Genomic DNA, 16,097 nt, shown 5'->3' on the forward strand with positions numbered 1-16,097 from the left:
AACATGAAGAACATGAGTGCGAAAACATGAAAATACGAATGCTTGATCATAATCCGCCATCACAAATCTGGGATTTCGTGCTATGAGTTTGAAAACATGGACCTGGGTACCCGTAGTTGAAAATCATGCAAGAACAAACACGAAACATGAGTCTAGGCGAAAAGCTTTCGGATCAAAACAAGACTTTCTTGAAGAACACATGAATGTCATTTTCTCTTTCTAGAATCGAGCTTCAAAACGATGCATGGCTTACAAATCATTTTCAATCATGCAATGCAATAACATAAACATAAAGAACATCACGAGCAGATCAAGAATCTAACCTTAGAACACGGATCTAACGGTTCGATCTCTAGGAATCAAGCTTGAAGATCTACTTCTCTCTCAAGAACTCTTCTCCCTCTTCTAGAGCTTCTCTCTCTCTACAAGACAAGTTTATGATACCAAATGATAGTTTTCTATACCCGGTTCTGGGGTTAACCCTCTGCTGAGACACGTGGCGGCGATTGGTTGGGTTCATCCTGAAAAGGTGGCTGACAGGCCAGACAAAGCATGGTGGAAGGGTGTTCAACAAGCAAAACGGTATGGGCTTTCTGACAGACCATGACATCGGCTAACAACAAGGCGTATCTAACACGCTATACGGAATGGCACTCCGGCAAGGGGTGACATCGGCTAACAAAAGACTTCGGCGACTAAGGTGACAATGACCTCGACTAGGAAGGACAACACTTGACTAAGCTGTGCCACATCTTGGCCTAGATGCGCCACACCTCGGCCTAGGTCACACCACTTCCAGGACGAGATCACCGGGGTGCGAGGTAACATCTCGGCTAATGTGTTCAAGGCAAGGACGGAGGTCAACAAGGGGTTCCAAGGTACTAATGCCAGACTAAGGATGACCTCGGCATCGAAATAACGTCGGCTAAACATAACTCAGACAAGCACATAACACTTAGACAAATCACAAAGGTATCAAATCAAGACATGGATCACATTAACTCAACGAAACAAATCGCAACACACACATGCAAGCTAAACAAGTCATAATCATACAAATGCTCATGAACATGATCAAGATGAAAAATGTGGGTTCTTACATTCTTAGTGTCGACAGAGATGCCTTTGATTCAATAATTTATTTTTTGAATAAAAAATTATTTTAGTATATTAAAATATACTCCCACCAAAAGAAAATAAATTTCTTTTACCTTCAAATTTTTTTTTATTTTATTTTAAATATTCTGCTACAACTCAGGCCCACAAAAATCTGCTATAACTAGATTTCACAAACTGAAATCTCACAAATTTTTTATGCAAGAATCAAATAGGCAAAATCAATTTCAATATATAAACAAAAAGATAATTTCTGATATAAAATTAACCATCCAATTGTCTCAAAACAATTAGGATGTAATAAATAATTTTAGCCTCAATCCCACTAAATGACTAATTCAGTAGGATGTAAAAACCATCCTAGGACACAACCACACTGAATGATTAACTAGGTTGTATAAAAAACACACTCACACAGGATAAAACTTATGTCTTCTTCTTCAAAGAACAGAATGAAAACTAGAGCAAAATTAGACTCTCTCTCTCTCTAGCTTCTTTTCTTCAAATCTTCATCATTTTCCTTCATTTTTGTTTCATTGTACTCATAAGAACAATGTCTTTCACTTTCTTAAATCAAATAAAGTAAAACCAAAGTTTTTATATATTTACAAAATTGTTGCTCAAATAAAATAGCAATTGTTGCTCAAAAATGACTTCGACAACTTCAGGTCATCTGAGATTTCTTCAGTACTCACTTGATTGAGGATTTTGTAAAAATCTCTAACCAACCTCTGCTACAATACCATCAAGATAAAGATACATTTCAAAAACACCATAATCGAGAGCATTACTAAATGAAGACAACTTAATTAGTCTATTTGGATCATAGGATAATAGAATGGTAAATAGTTATCTAGATTAATATTGGTGGATTAGTTTTAAAAGGCCCATGTTTGATAGGAAACCGCCCAAGTATCAAACTTGCCACTTTGTTGTGATGTAAGGTACTTTATGAGTAGATTCTATCATTTAGATTCTTAATTTTGTATTTTGTTTTGTTTTAGAAATTGTAATTTAATTTTATTATTTTTGATTTATTTTTAAAAGAGTTATTCCGTGCCATTTGGTTTGTTGAACATAGAGTTATTCCATGCCATCTGGTTTGTTTGTAAGGCAAACATAGTATTTCTAACATCCAGAATTGCTTTTTGCTATCAACTAAACAATAATGTAACAATGTTAGTGTGTTACAGCTTCATTATCAATATCATTAATCAGAATATCACAGTCCAAACTCATTGATCTTAGAAATAATCTCGCTAGAAATAACTTAATATCCAAATGAATAATTAAAATAAATGTCCTTTTCACCCAAATAATTTTGATAGACACAGAGTAGAATAATAACAAAATAAAAATACCATCTTTAGGCGGTAGACTAGAAGGAATCAAATTGCACAAATCACCAAAATCGAAACCCTAGTTTAGAAATCTAATCCTTGAGCAGAGTAGTAATGGCTAACTAAATACATCAACTACTGAAAAAATTTCAAAAAATATATGAAACTTGAAAACCCATATGATAAATTAAAGCTTTTAAATCGCTCAACAAAGAAAACAATTCAAAATTTATTTAACATATCAGCAATAAAGCCATATTAGAAGCTAAAAAAATTGTGAAGATTGAAAACCCATAAAAATTCTACAATAGCTCAATCAAATTGATGGAATAGAAAAAGAACCTGGGTTTGATGCAAAGAGTGGAGCCCTATTTATACAAGTCCAGTGTAGAGAGAGAACAATATGCTTGCTCAGAGATGCGATGTCAGCCGCGGCGTAGAAAGACAACAAGGGCTGACGGTAGTGCAGGCGCTAAAGGGGGAGTAGCGAGGGCAAAGAGCGATGGCGGAGAGTATTAGGTGCGTGTGTTTTGAGAGAGAGATATAGAGATGATAAATGGAAAAGGAGATGATAAACAGAAAATGGGGAAAAAATAACTAGAACCCTATTTTTTCAATGCTGCTCAATACTCAAAATTTTTCCCACCAAAATTGGTGACAACATTAATTCCTCACCAAAAAATCTTTAAAATATTAAAAATTATTAGTGACGAAAATATATTTCTCACTAATAATTTTATAATTGGTGACAAAAAAATTTCTCACCAAAAGTCTCAAAATTTTGGTGCCACCCAAAAAAATTAGAGGGAAAATCTTTAGTGACGAAATTTAATTTTTCCTTACCTGAAAAAAAGTATTTATTGACGAAAATAAATTTCGACACCTATAATTTTTACTTTTTTATTATATGTAACAAAATTTTATAATTCGTCACGAATTATTCTTATTTAGTGACGAAATTTATTTTCTTCACAATGTTTCGTCACCATAAGTTACTTTTCTTGTAGTGGCTGTAGGTGAAATGTTTTGCATCTTTAGCAGTGGAGGTTTTTTTTTTTTTTTTTTTCCCAATTGAGTTTGAAATGGATTTGAGAAGATTGAATCATATGGTACTAGTATTGAACTCAATTAATTAGGGTGTTGGCTATCATGATAAACTACTGAATCAAAGTTTTTATAATATTAAATTATTAGATTACATTTTTTAATTAAAAGTTTAATTTAAAGACATTGCAAATATATAATTAGGTATACAAAATATGTAGTAGAACTTAAATTATATAGTGAACATGTTAAAAAATAACCTACTTACTGTCAGTGTGAGTTTCTTAAAATATAAAAAATTGATATTGTATCATATTAAAATACAATTTTGCTATGATTGAAATAGCACAATCTATTAGAGATGGTCTAACTTACCAATTTTCACACCGTACTTGGATTAAAAATTAAAGTGGAAATTTGATGAGAGAAAGAAAAAGAAAGAGAAAAAAAATAAATAAGCTCCTATTTTATTTATTTTTTCTTTTTCCTTTTTGTTTTTCTCCATAAATATTTTTTTAAATCTTTAATTCAAACCTAACCTAATTTTGATTACTTTAGAACAGTATAGAAAGTGAGTTATAGTTCTCCTCAAAAAAATAAAAATAAAAAAATTGAAAAAGTGGGTTATAAAATTTGTTTTCTCTCTATTTCACTGCCCCCCTAAACATATAATTAAGTAGAGAAGCTTATTACACTCCATCACCGTCGCTATCGCCACCATCACGTTGCTTCCTCTTTTTTTTGTCAAACTTTTTTTTTTTAAATTGACTTTTTAATATAATAGATATATAGATTGATATCTAAAAAAGTTTTTAAAAAAATACATAAAATATTAAAAAAATTTACTAATTAACTAAAAATAAAAAATCCAAAAATAAAAAACTCAATTTTCAAAAAAATAGAAAAAATTAGGTGATTATTTTCCCTATGGTTCCCTTTGATTAGAAAGAAAATTTGGTTGAAATTGAAAGAGAGAATGAAATTATAAAAAAAAAGAAATAGCAAAGAAAATATATTTTCTTATAAATATTTGATTAAGATGAAAATTTTGTAAGAATAATATAGAAAAAATTAAGAGTTCAGTTACAAATAACTTACACATTCAATTTTTCTTTTTTTTAACAAGAAATTAAAAATTAATTATAATGTTAACATGAATTATATAAAAAATTAATTTTCTTTTATTTTTCACCACTTTCAAACTGCAGAAACTCATAATTGTATTTTACTTTTTTTCTCTTTCCCACACTTTCTACCTATTTCATGCTATTATGTGTCAATAAAAATTTTTTTTTTCAGAAGTTTAAATTGAACTATTAAAAATCCTAAACGATGAAGGAAAAATTATAAGCTCATAAATTATAATTTTTTTTATTTCATTCCATTATGTGACTCATAAATTTTTTTTTCCTATTGCGGTAAAGCAAAAGTTATGTTATGCACTCCTAAACGATGCATAATATAAGGCCTGTTTGGTAGAGTTTATAAGCTGCTTATTTCAGCTTTTAGCTTAATTTAAGCTAAAATATTGTGTTTGGTGCAGCTTAAGTTAACCAGCTGATAGCTTAAATCAAGCTATTTCTCAACTTATCTCAAAAGCTGGTCAATGGTGCTTAAATTTTTTACTTAAATGCGCAGCTAGTGTTGAGGGGCTAAAATTACTTACATGCCCTCATCAATATCCAAATATTAATATTATTAATTAATATTAATTAAAAAATACAAAATTGTATATTTCTAAAGAAAAAGAAAAAAAATCAATATTAATTGAAAAATAAATATTAATTAGTATTAATTATTAATAAATTCATATTATATATTTTTATATTAATTAAAAGATTAAAAAAATGTATATTTCTGAAGAAAAAGAAAAAAAATCAATATTAATTCAAAATGTAACGCCCTCAAAATTAACCCATTATATATCATCAACATGCATTATTTAAAGAAGACATTTTATTAATTCATTCATCAGAGTATTACTAAATAATCGAATAAAATGCCCTACAGGCTTACATCTTTCCAAGCCAACACTTGGATACAAAAATACGAGTTCTAACTCAATACAAGAAAAGCCCTAAGCTTGTGTGTTTACATGTACTAACAAATAAAAGCAAACAACAGAAAAATAGTCTTCAGAATCCAAGTCCTTCCAAGCTAAGTCCTTGGAGGTAGCTTATCCCCTGAACCTGAAAATGATGTTCCCATAAAGGGTGAGCCACAGCCCAGTAGAAATATACTAAACCACATATAAGTAACGAATAAAGCAATAGCATTCAACAGATGGTTAACCAGGATAATCAATTACTTCATTTTACAGTCTCATGACACTATTGTCTAAGATACGTTTTACTTCCCAGTTTTATCAACATGGCTCAGAACCTGGCCAAACTTACAACAGTGAATTACATATATCGTATTCACATCCTTCCAATATCAACAAACAAATGAGACTCAAGCTCAAATAAATCAAAATACTTCATACTTCCAGATTGATACACATTTTAGTGCTGTATCAATAAAACACTTCTATATAAATAAGCACACATAAAAGTGATGCTAATGGAGTCCATCCCCTATCTCCTCCCAAACAAAATCCGGTTTAGAGGTCCATCCCCTATCTTCCCCTAAACCGTGGAGTACATCCCCTATCTCCTCCCACACACAAAACAATGTATGCAAATGCAATGCTCAATCAATACACTTATTCTCTATCAATGCAATAGTCAAAATTTATGACTTAACCAATGTGATTAGTTTCAGTTAATCCTAATCCACATGCAATGTCTACAACAATCACGACTATCCTCCACCGATAGCCCAAAACAGTTATTTCTAAAATGAAAATAACTATGCCCACAATTCAACAGACAAATGATACAAATTATCCAATTATGCCATTTAATCAATGAATTCCCCAATTCCATGAATCTAATCATCTTTTCCCAATTCCATGAATTACTTATACAAATCAATTCAATAATTCAACTAGGGTTTTTCCCAAAATTTACCAAAGTATTCCCAACATATTAAAATACCAAAACTTAGAACGTAACCTATAAATTGGAGTAGGAAATCCCTACCTCAGAGAAAACAACCCAAATGGTGAAGACAGAGATGAGTGCCCAAAGACCAAAATGCTCCAAATTGCCAAATGTTCAGATTAAATGAAAGCTCTTGACTCACTCTATCTTTTTAATAAAGCAACTAGGGTTGAAACACTCTCTAAACAGATCAAACCTAAGAGAGAAGGTGAGTAGGGAGAGAGAAAGGTCGAACCTAGGGTTTGGAATCAAAAGAATATGAAAAAGACTGATCAAATCTCGCTACTGTGTATTTAAACTGGACAGGCTCGCTCGAGCGAAGACTTGGTCGCTCGAGCGACCAGACACAGAGAATCTACGCTCGAGCCAAGGAAGCCTTGCTCGAGCCAACAACCCAAAAGCTCGCTCGAGCGAAAGAAAGCTCGATCGAGCGAAGAACTCAAACCCTCAGGTCTGAAACCAGACTCACGCTCGAGCGAAGGAACTATTGCTCGAGCGAAGAACAAACTAACTCGCTCGAGCAAAGAAAAGCTCGCTCGAGCCAAGAATGCAAAGCTACAGGTCCAACCCAGACGCAAACTCTCGCTCGAGCTACCAAACCCCGGCTCGAGCGAAGAACCAAAACAACATCTCGCTCGAGTGACAAACTCCTCGCTCGAGCGAATAACCAAAATTCTAGACAGCAACACTCGGTTTCTAAACCCAACCAACCTGAACAAACCTGCCCAACACATCCTATAATTCCAAAAGAGAAAATAAGGAACAACAACAACAACAATTATACAATGACAGAATCTACGGAACAGTCCGGATACAATAATCAAATGGGAAAAGACCGGGGTCGCTATAACCTCCCCCCCTTCAAAGAATTTCGTCCCCGAAATTAGGCACAAATTTGAAAACAGGTTTTTCTCAATACCCAAAGATAGTATATAACAATAATAAACAACTTGACCCAATACTAGTCACTTCATCTCTTTATCAAGAGGCATCCCACAATATATATAAAACAATATATATTTCAACCTGCACCACTATTATGCATTATTCCTTTCAATGTTAACAATTTCCATATCATATTCAATTGCATGATATATATAACACATCCAACAATGTAATCAACATATACAATGTTACACTAATCTTCTATAATGAAACAAGTTTCAAGATACACCCATTTACCAAAACATACTCAATGTTTTACAACTTAAGACATATGTAAAGCTCTTAAGTTCAACAATATAACAGAATCTAATTATAAGATTACAAATCAACAAACATGTCCGGATATTTCTCGCGGACTTCCAATTCACGTTCCCAAGTGGCTTCCTCCACTCCATGGTGTTTCCACAAAACTTTGACCAAAGGGATGGTCTTGCCTCGCAAAACTTGATCCCGCTTATCCAAGACTCGAATCGGTCTCTCCTCATACGAGACATCCTCATCAACTACTAAATCGGTCCAATCCAACACATGTGATGGATCCGGCTCATACTTCCGAAGCATACTCACATGAAACACGTCATGTACTCCGGACAACTGCGGCGGCAAAGCTAAACGATAAGCAGCCTCGCCAATCCTCTCAAGGATCTCAAACGGACCAATGAACCGAGGGGACAGCTTCCCACTCTTCCCAAACCTCATCAAACCCCGTCTAGGTGATATCTTCAGAAAGACATGATCACCCACCTCAAACACCAAAGGTCTCCTCCTACGGTCGGCATACGATTTCTGACGACTTTGTGCTGTAACAAGCCTCTTACGGATAAGCTCAACTTTCTCCGTTGTTTCCCTCACCAACTCTGGACCCAACAGAGGTGCATCACCCACCTCGGCCCAACACACAGGAGATCTACACGGTCGGCCATACAAGGCCTCAAATGGTGCCATACCGATACTAGACTGGAAACTGTTGTTGTAGGCAAACTCCACCAACGGCAAGTGCCTCTCCCACGACCCACTATAGTCTAGAACACAACCCCGAAGCATATCCTCAAGTATCTGAATAGTACGCTCGGACTGTCCGTCAGTCTGAGGATGATAAGCCGTGCTAAAGGTCAACTTAGTGCCTAAGGCACTCTGCAAACTCTGCCACAACCTGGCAGTAAAACGAGGATCTCTATCTGAGACGATCGTCACTGGGACCCCGTGCAATCTCACTATGTCCCGTATATACAAGTCGGCAAGATGATCTACCGAATCTCTCACGCGCATAGAAATAAAGTGCGCCGACTTAGTCAACCGGTCTATAACCACCCAAATAGCATCACTACCCCGCTGAGTCCTCGGAAGACCTACAACGAAGTCCATAGTGACATGCTCCCACTTCCACTCGGCAATAGGCAAGGGTTGCAACAAACCCGCTGGCCTCTGATGCTCGGCCTTCACTTGCTGGCAAGTAAGGCACTTAGATACGAAAGCTGCCACATCTCTCTTCATACCCCGCCACCAAAACTGACGACCCAAATCCCGATACATCTTAGTGCCTCCCGGATGCACCGCAAGGCGTGAATGATGAAACTCTCGGAGTACCTCCTCTCGGCAAGACTCCGGCACAAACAGACGGTCTCGGTATCTCACACTCAGGTCGGAATACACCGTCAAACTCTTCTCAACCTTCCCACCGGAAATCTTCTCACGGAGAGATTCTACCTCAAAGTCACCTCTCTGAGCCTCTAACACTCGAATCACAAGTGAAGGCTGTGCAATAACAGAAAACAAGGCCGCAGCCTCAACGGATTCGCCCAGAAGTAAATCAAACTCCCCAAGTGCACCCAACATCTCCCATTCTCGGATGGCAATACTAGCTATGTCACCAACAGGTTTCCTGCTAAGGGCATCGGCCACCACATTGGCCTTTCCCGGATGATAATGCAACTCAAAGTCATAATCCTCTATAAATTCCATCCACCTCCTCTGCCTCAAGTTCAAGTCTTTCTGTGTAAACAAATACTTCAGACTCTTATGATCCGAGAACACCTCGAACCTCTCACCATAAAGATAATGCCTCCAAATCTTCAAGGCAAATATCACAGCTGCTAACTCTAGATCATGCGTAGGGTAATTCTGCTCGTGAATTTTCAACTGACGTGAGCCATAGGCAACTACTTTCCCCTCTTGCATTAACACACAACCCAGACCCTCTCGTGAGGCGTCACAATAGACTGCATAACCCAACCCTCTCTCTGGAATAATCAATACTGGAGCGGTAGTCAGTCTAACTTTCAACTCCTGAAACGACTTTTCACAAGTCTCACTCCATACAAATTTGACTCCCTTCCGAGTCAGCCTAGTCAACGGTGATGCTAACCTGGAGAAATCTTTCACAAACCGACGGTAATACCCAGCTAATCCCAGAAAACTGCGGATCTCAAATACACTCTTAGGTTGTGCCCAATCCTGCACTGCCTCTACCTTGGATGTATCAACAGACACTCCTTCACCGGATACCACATGGCCTAAGAATTTGACTTCTCTCAGCCAGAACTCACACTTCCCAAACTTGGCATACAGCCTATGGGCTCTAAGTAACTCAAGCACCACCCTCAAGTGTGCCTCGTGCTCCTCCTCAGAAGGCGAATAGATAAGGATGTCGTCCACAAAAACGACTACAAACCGATCCAAGAATTCCCAGAAAATCCGGTTCATCAAGTCCATAAAGACTGCCGGTGCATTGGTGAGTCCGAATGGCATCACCAGAAACTCATAATGGCCATACCGCGTACGGAATGCCGTCTTCGAAATATCCTCTTCCCTGACCCTCAACTGGTGGTAACCCGATCTCAAGTCTATCTTAGAGAAACAACGGGAACCCTTCAACCGGTCAAACAGGTCATCTATACGGGGCATAGGGTACTTATTCTTGACCGTAGCCCGATTCAACTTCCGGTAATCTATACAAAGTCTCAAAGCACCTCCTTTCTTTTTAACAAAGAGGGCCGGTGCTCCCCACGGCGAAACACTAGGACGTATAAAACCCTTGTCTAATAACTCCTGGAGCTGAATCTTCAACTCAACTAACTCGGCTGGGGCAAAACGATAAGGTGCCATAGAAATCGGTGCTGTGCCTGGCACTAGGTCAATGGAGAACTCAATCTCTCGATGCGGTGGCAAACCAACAAGATCCTCAGGAAAGACGTCCGAGTACTCACAAACCACCCTTGGCAACACAATCAGTGTCTCCTCATCCTCACTAATCGAAAGGTTAGCAAGTAAACTACTAAGCTCACTCCGTCCTCGTGGAACATACCCCGGTGGCAACACATCACCAACCCGGTCCCCCAGAAAATGAAAATACTCTCCGTTCAAGGTACAACAAGTGACCCTCTGGCGGTAGCAATCAATAACTGCCCGGTATGACGATAACCAGTCCATACCCAAAATACCATCGAAACCCCTCATAGGCATAACGACAAAGGAAAATGGGATTCTATGATAATCAACCTCTATATCACAACCCCTAACACCTTGTTTCAAAAACAATTCACCCCCAAGAGGTGACACTACACATATAGGAGATGCTAACTGTGCTAACTCCAATTCCAAAACAGATGCAAATGCAGCAGACACAAAGGAATGAGATGCACCCGTATCAATCAAAACATTAGCAACCGAGTTGCAAAACAAGAAGGTACCTCTCACAACTGATGGAGTCGGTACAAGATCTTGCGCGGTAACAGCGTACACGCGCCCAGACGACCTCTGATCAACCTGCTCACCCCTAGGAGCATAAGATGGCTGCACTGTCTGGGACGATGAAGCCCCCTGATTAGCCCTCGAGGCCTGACCCGACTGAGCTGGCTGCTGACCCTGAATCGGCCTCAAACCAGATGCACCAGGTGTGCCACCCAACTGTGGGCAATACCTCTTCATGTGCCCTGGCTGACCACACTGATAACACGAGAGTGGCTGACCTCTACCCTGACTCTGGCTCTGAGATCGAGCCGATGAAGATGCTGCTCTCTGCACTCCTCCCCTCTGAGGACAAACTGGAGACTTGTGGCCCAGCTGGCCACACTTGAAACAGGTAATGTCTCCCTGACTGCCTTTCCCCGAACTAGCACTCGGTACAGGAAAAGTCGATCTCAAAAAGCTACCCTGAGACTGTTGGGGATTAAAACCCTTCTGTCTCCTACCATCACTCTGACTATCCTGACTCCTCTTGGAGCCCTTCTGCCCTTCCTCCTCCTCCTGCATCATGATCTCCATATGGGCTGCAGCGTCAACCATACGCCCATAATCCCGAATCATAGTTCCCCCAACTCTCAGCTTGAGGCCACGCCTCAACTTCTTCTCAAACTCAATACAACGGCGTTCCTCTGACGCCACCAACTCAGGTGCAAACCTGGACAAACTAGTAAATGCAGCCTCAAACTCGGCCACTGAAGAACTCGCCTGCTTAAGCTGACAAAACTGGTCTCGCAGCTTCTCCCTGACTGCCGGAGATAAAAACTTCTCCTGGAAAGCATTCACAAAAACCTCCCACGTACCTCCTATACGCCCCTTAGTAAACTTCCACCACTGACCCGCATCCCCCTTCAGCTGGAAAGATGCCAAGGTCACTTTCAACCCCTCGTCTTCAATGCCAAGCATCTCAAACGTCTTCGTTGTCTGTTCGAGCCATTCATCTGCCTTAAGTGGCTCTTTAGGATCACCCACAAATTCATCCGGATTAGACCGGAAGAACTCCCTCTTCAGAAAGGAAGGTCCTGCATCTGCAATAACAGCCTGAGCTTGATTCTCAGCTCTGAGAATGCCTACTGACTCCCTGAATGCCCCTGCTATCTCTCGGGCGAGAGCGCCCATAGCCTGCTGGCCTACTGGCTCGGCCACATTGGCTTGGCCAATTCCCTCTTGAACTGCCGGAATCTCTTCTGGCACAGGCAACTCCTGCCTACCCGGCCTACCACACCTACCGCGTCCTCGTCCTCGTCCTGACATCCTAATAAAGGAAACAAAGACATTAGCACATTAGTAAATGTGCCGAAGCTAAACACTCGCGTCCTAATACAATGGACAACAATAATTCATTCCACGTAAGCACATAATCACATAAGCACCTACGAATTTCATTCCTGGATAATGATAGTCCCAATGCGTTACTATAGTTCCGGTTGGAAGCAGCAGTGATCAAGTGCCTTTCCAACAAGACTACTAGAAACTCAAGGGTCCAATCAACATCCTAGAAACTACATTCCATACTCACATAATCACATAAACATGTTATCACGTAAGCATATAACATTACACTAAGTCTCTATCAAACGAGACGAACCCAATGTGATACTAATCACTTCCCACGTACCCAAAGTATTCAAACCCGGTACGCTCTGATACCAAGTTGTAACGCCCTCAAAATTAACCCATTATATATCATCAACATGCATTATTTAAAGAAGACATTTTATTAATTCATTCATCAGAGTATTACTAAATAATCGAATAAAATGCCCTACAGGCTTACATCTTTCCAAGCCAACACTTGGATACAAAAATACGAGTTCTAACTCAATACAAGAAAAGCCCTAAGCTTGTGTGTTTACATGTACTAACAAATAAAAGCAAACAACAGAAAAATAGTCTTCAGAATCCAAGTCCTTCCAAGCTAAGTCCTTGGAGGTAGCTTATCCCCTGAACCTGAAAATGATGTTCCCATAAAGGGTGAGCCACAGCCCAGTAGAAATATACTAAACCACATATAAGTAACGAATAAAGCAATAGCATTCAACAGATGGTTAACCAGGATAATCAATTACTTCATTTTACAGTCTCATGACACTATTGTCTAAGATACGTTTTACTTCCCAGTTTTATCAACATGGCTCAGAACCTGGCCAAACTTACAACAGTGAATTACATATATCGTATTCACATCCTTCCAATATCAACAAACAAATGAGACTCAAGCTCAAATAAATCAAAATACTTCATACTTCCAGATTGATACACATTTTAGTGCTGTATCAATAAAACACTTCTATATAAATAAGCACACATAAAAGTGATGCTAATGGAGTCCATCCCCTATCTCCTCCCAAACAAAATCCGGTTTAGAGGTCCATCCCCTATCTTCCCCTAAACCGTGGAGTACATCCCCTATCTCCTCCCACACACAAAACAATGTATGCAAATGCAATGCTCAATCAATACACTTATTCTCTATCAATGCAATAGTCAAAATTTATGACTTAACCAATGTGATTAGTTTCAGTTAATCCTAATCCACATGCAATGTCTACAACAATCACGACTATCCTCCACCGATAGCCCAAAACAGTTATTTCTAAAATGAAAATAACTATGCCCACAATTCAACAGACAAATGATACAAATTATCCAATTATGCCATTTAATCAATGAATTCCCCAATTCCATGAATCTAATCATCTTTTCCCAATTCCATGAATTACTTATACAAATCAATTCAATAATTCAACTAGGGTTTTTCCCAAAATTTACCAAAGTATTCCCAACATATTAAAATACCAAAACTTAGAACGTAACCTATAAATTGGAGTAGGAAATCCCTACCTCAGAGAAAACAACCCAAATGGTGAAGACAGAGATGAGTGCCCAAAGACCAAAATGCTCCAAATTGCCAAATGTTCAGATTAAATGAAAGCTCTTGACTCACTCTATCTTTTTAATAAAGCAACTAGGGTTGAAACACTCTCTAAACAGATCAAACCTAAGAGAGAAGGTGAGTAGGGAGAGAGAAAGGTCGAACCTAGGGTTTGGAATCAAAAGAATATGAAAAAGACTGATCAAATCCCGCTGCTGTGTATTTAAACTGGACAGGCTCGCTCAAGCGAAGACTTGGTCGCTCGAGCGACCAGACACAGAGAATCTACGCTCGAGCCAAGGAAGCCTTGCTCAAGCCAACAACCCAAAAGCTCGCTCGAGCGAAAGAAAGCTCGATCGAGCGAAGAACTCAAACCCTCAGGTCTGAAACCAGACTCACGCTCGAGCGAAGGAACTATTGCTCGAGCGAAGAACAAACTAACTCGCTCGAGCGAAGAAAAGCTTGCTCGAGCCAAGAATGCAAAGCTACAGGTCCAACCCAGACGCAAACTCTCGCTCGAGCTACCAAACCCCGGCTCGAGCGAAGAACCAAAACAACATCTCGCTCGAGCGACAAACTCCTCGCTCGAGCGAATAACCAAAATTCTGGACAGCAACACTCGGTTTCTAAACCCAACCAACCTGAACAAACCTGCCCAACACATCCTATAATTCCAAAAGAGAAAATAAGGAACAACAACAACAACAATTATACAATGACAGAATCTACGGAACAGTCCGGATACAATAATCAAATGGGAAAAGACCGGGGTCGCTATACAAAAAATCAATATTAATTAGTATTAATTATTAATAAATTAATATTGTATACTTTTGTAATGAATTAATTATTAATTGATACTAATTAATAACAATTGTTGATTATTAATATTAATTGATACTAATAAAAATTAAATATTAATATTGATTTATACTAATTAATAATTTTAATATTAATTGAGGCTAATTAAGCCATTAATTGATACTAATTAATAATTTTAGTATTAATTGATACTAATTAAGTAATTAATTGATACTAATTAATTTATAATGGAAAATAATTGTGACAATAATACTTCCATTATATTTTTAGCAAATGTATCAATTTTTATTTTAATTGATACTAATTAATACTACTTATATGAACTTTTATTAATGAAATATTTAAAAAAAAAATTAAAACTGAAAAAAATGACAAAATAATTATTTTTATATGATATAAGGGTAGAAAGGACAATTATACAGTAAAAAGCTATTTTACAGCTTATTAACCAAACACTACTCTGCTGCTTAAATCCAGAATCCCACAGCTGCACTAAACAGGTTAACAGCTTATGTTCACAGCTATAAGTCATAATCTGTTAAGCTATAATCTATAATCACTTTTGCACAGCTCTACCAAACGGGGCCATATACACCTTATCACAAAATATGTAATTTTATTACAAAAATAGATAATATCAATCATAAAATATGTAATGTCATCATAAATTGATAAATTTTTACAACTTTAACCATAAAATTTTGGACATTTTATTATATCAATTTGTGGTAAAATTATGTATTTTATAATTGATGTTACAAAATTTTATGATAAAATTATAATTTTTTTATAATAGGATGAATATGGTATACACCCAAAAGGATCTCCGATAACCAAAAAAACCAAAAAGTTTGTGACATCACTCTCGTTATTTTTTGTACGAAAAAATTGGTAATAAATCCAATTTAAAGAAGGTATAAAACATTAGATCCATTGAATATTTTTTATTAGTAAGAGGTTCATCCTTTGTGAAATAGTTTGGTGAGAAATCTTTTTGTTTGTTTTGAAGGAAATTTTGTTTCCAATTTTACCTCTTAATTTATCTGTTGATTTTTGTTGACTATTTGTTCAAATTTTTTCCTATCTGTTCAAAAAATTTCCTATCTGTTCAAATTTGTTCCTTATCTCATCAATTTGTCCCCTATCTATTCAAAATTTGTAACTATCTGT

The sequence above is a fragment of the Camellia sinensis genome, chromosome 11 (assembly GCF_055761805.1).
Source record: "Camellia sinensis isolate YWXY chromosome 11, ASM5576180v1, whole genome shotgun sequence".
NCBI lineage: Eukaryota > Viridiplantae > Streptophyta > Magnoliopsida > Ericales > Theaceae > Camellia > Camellia sinensis.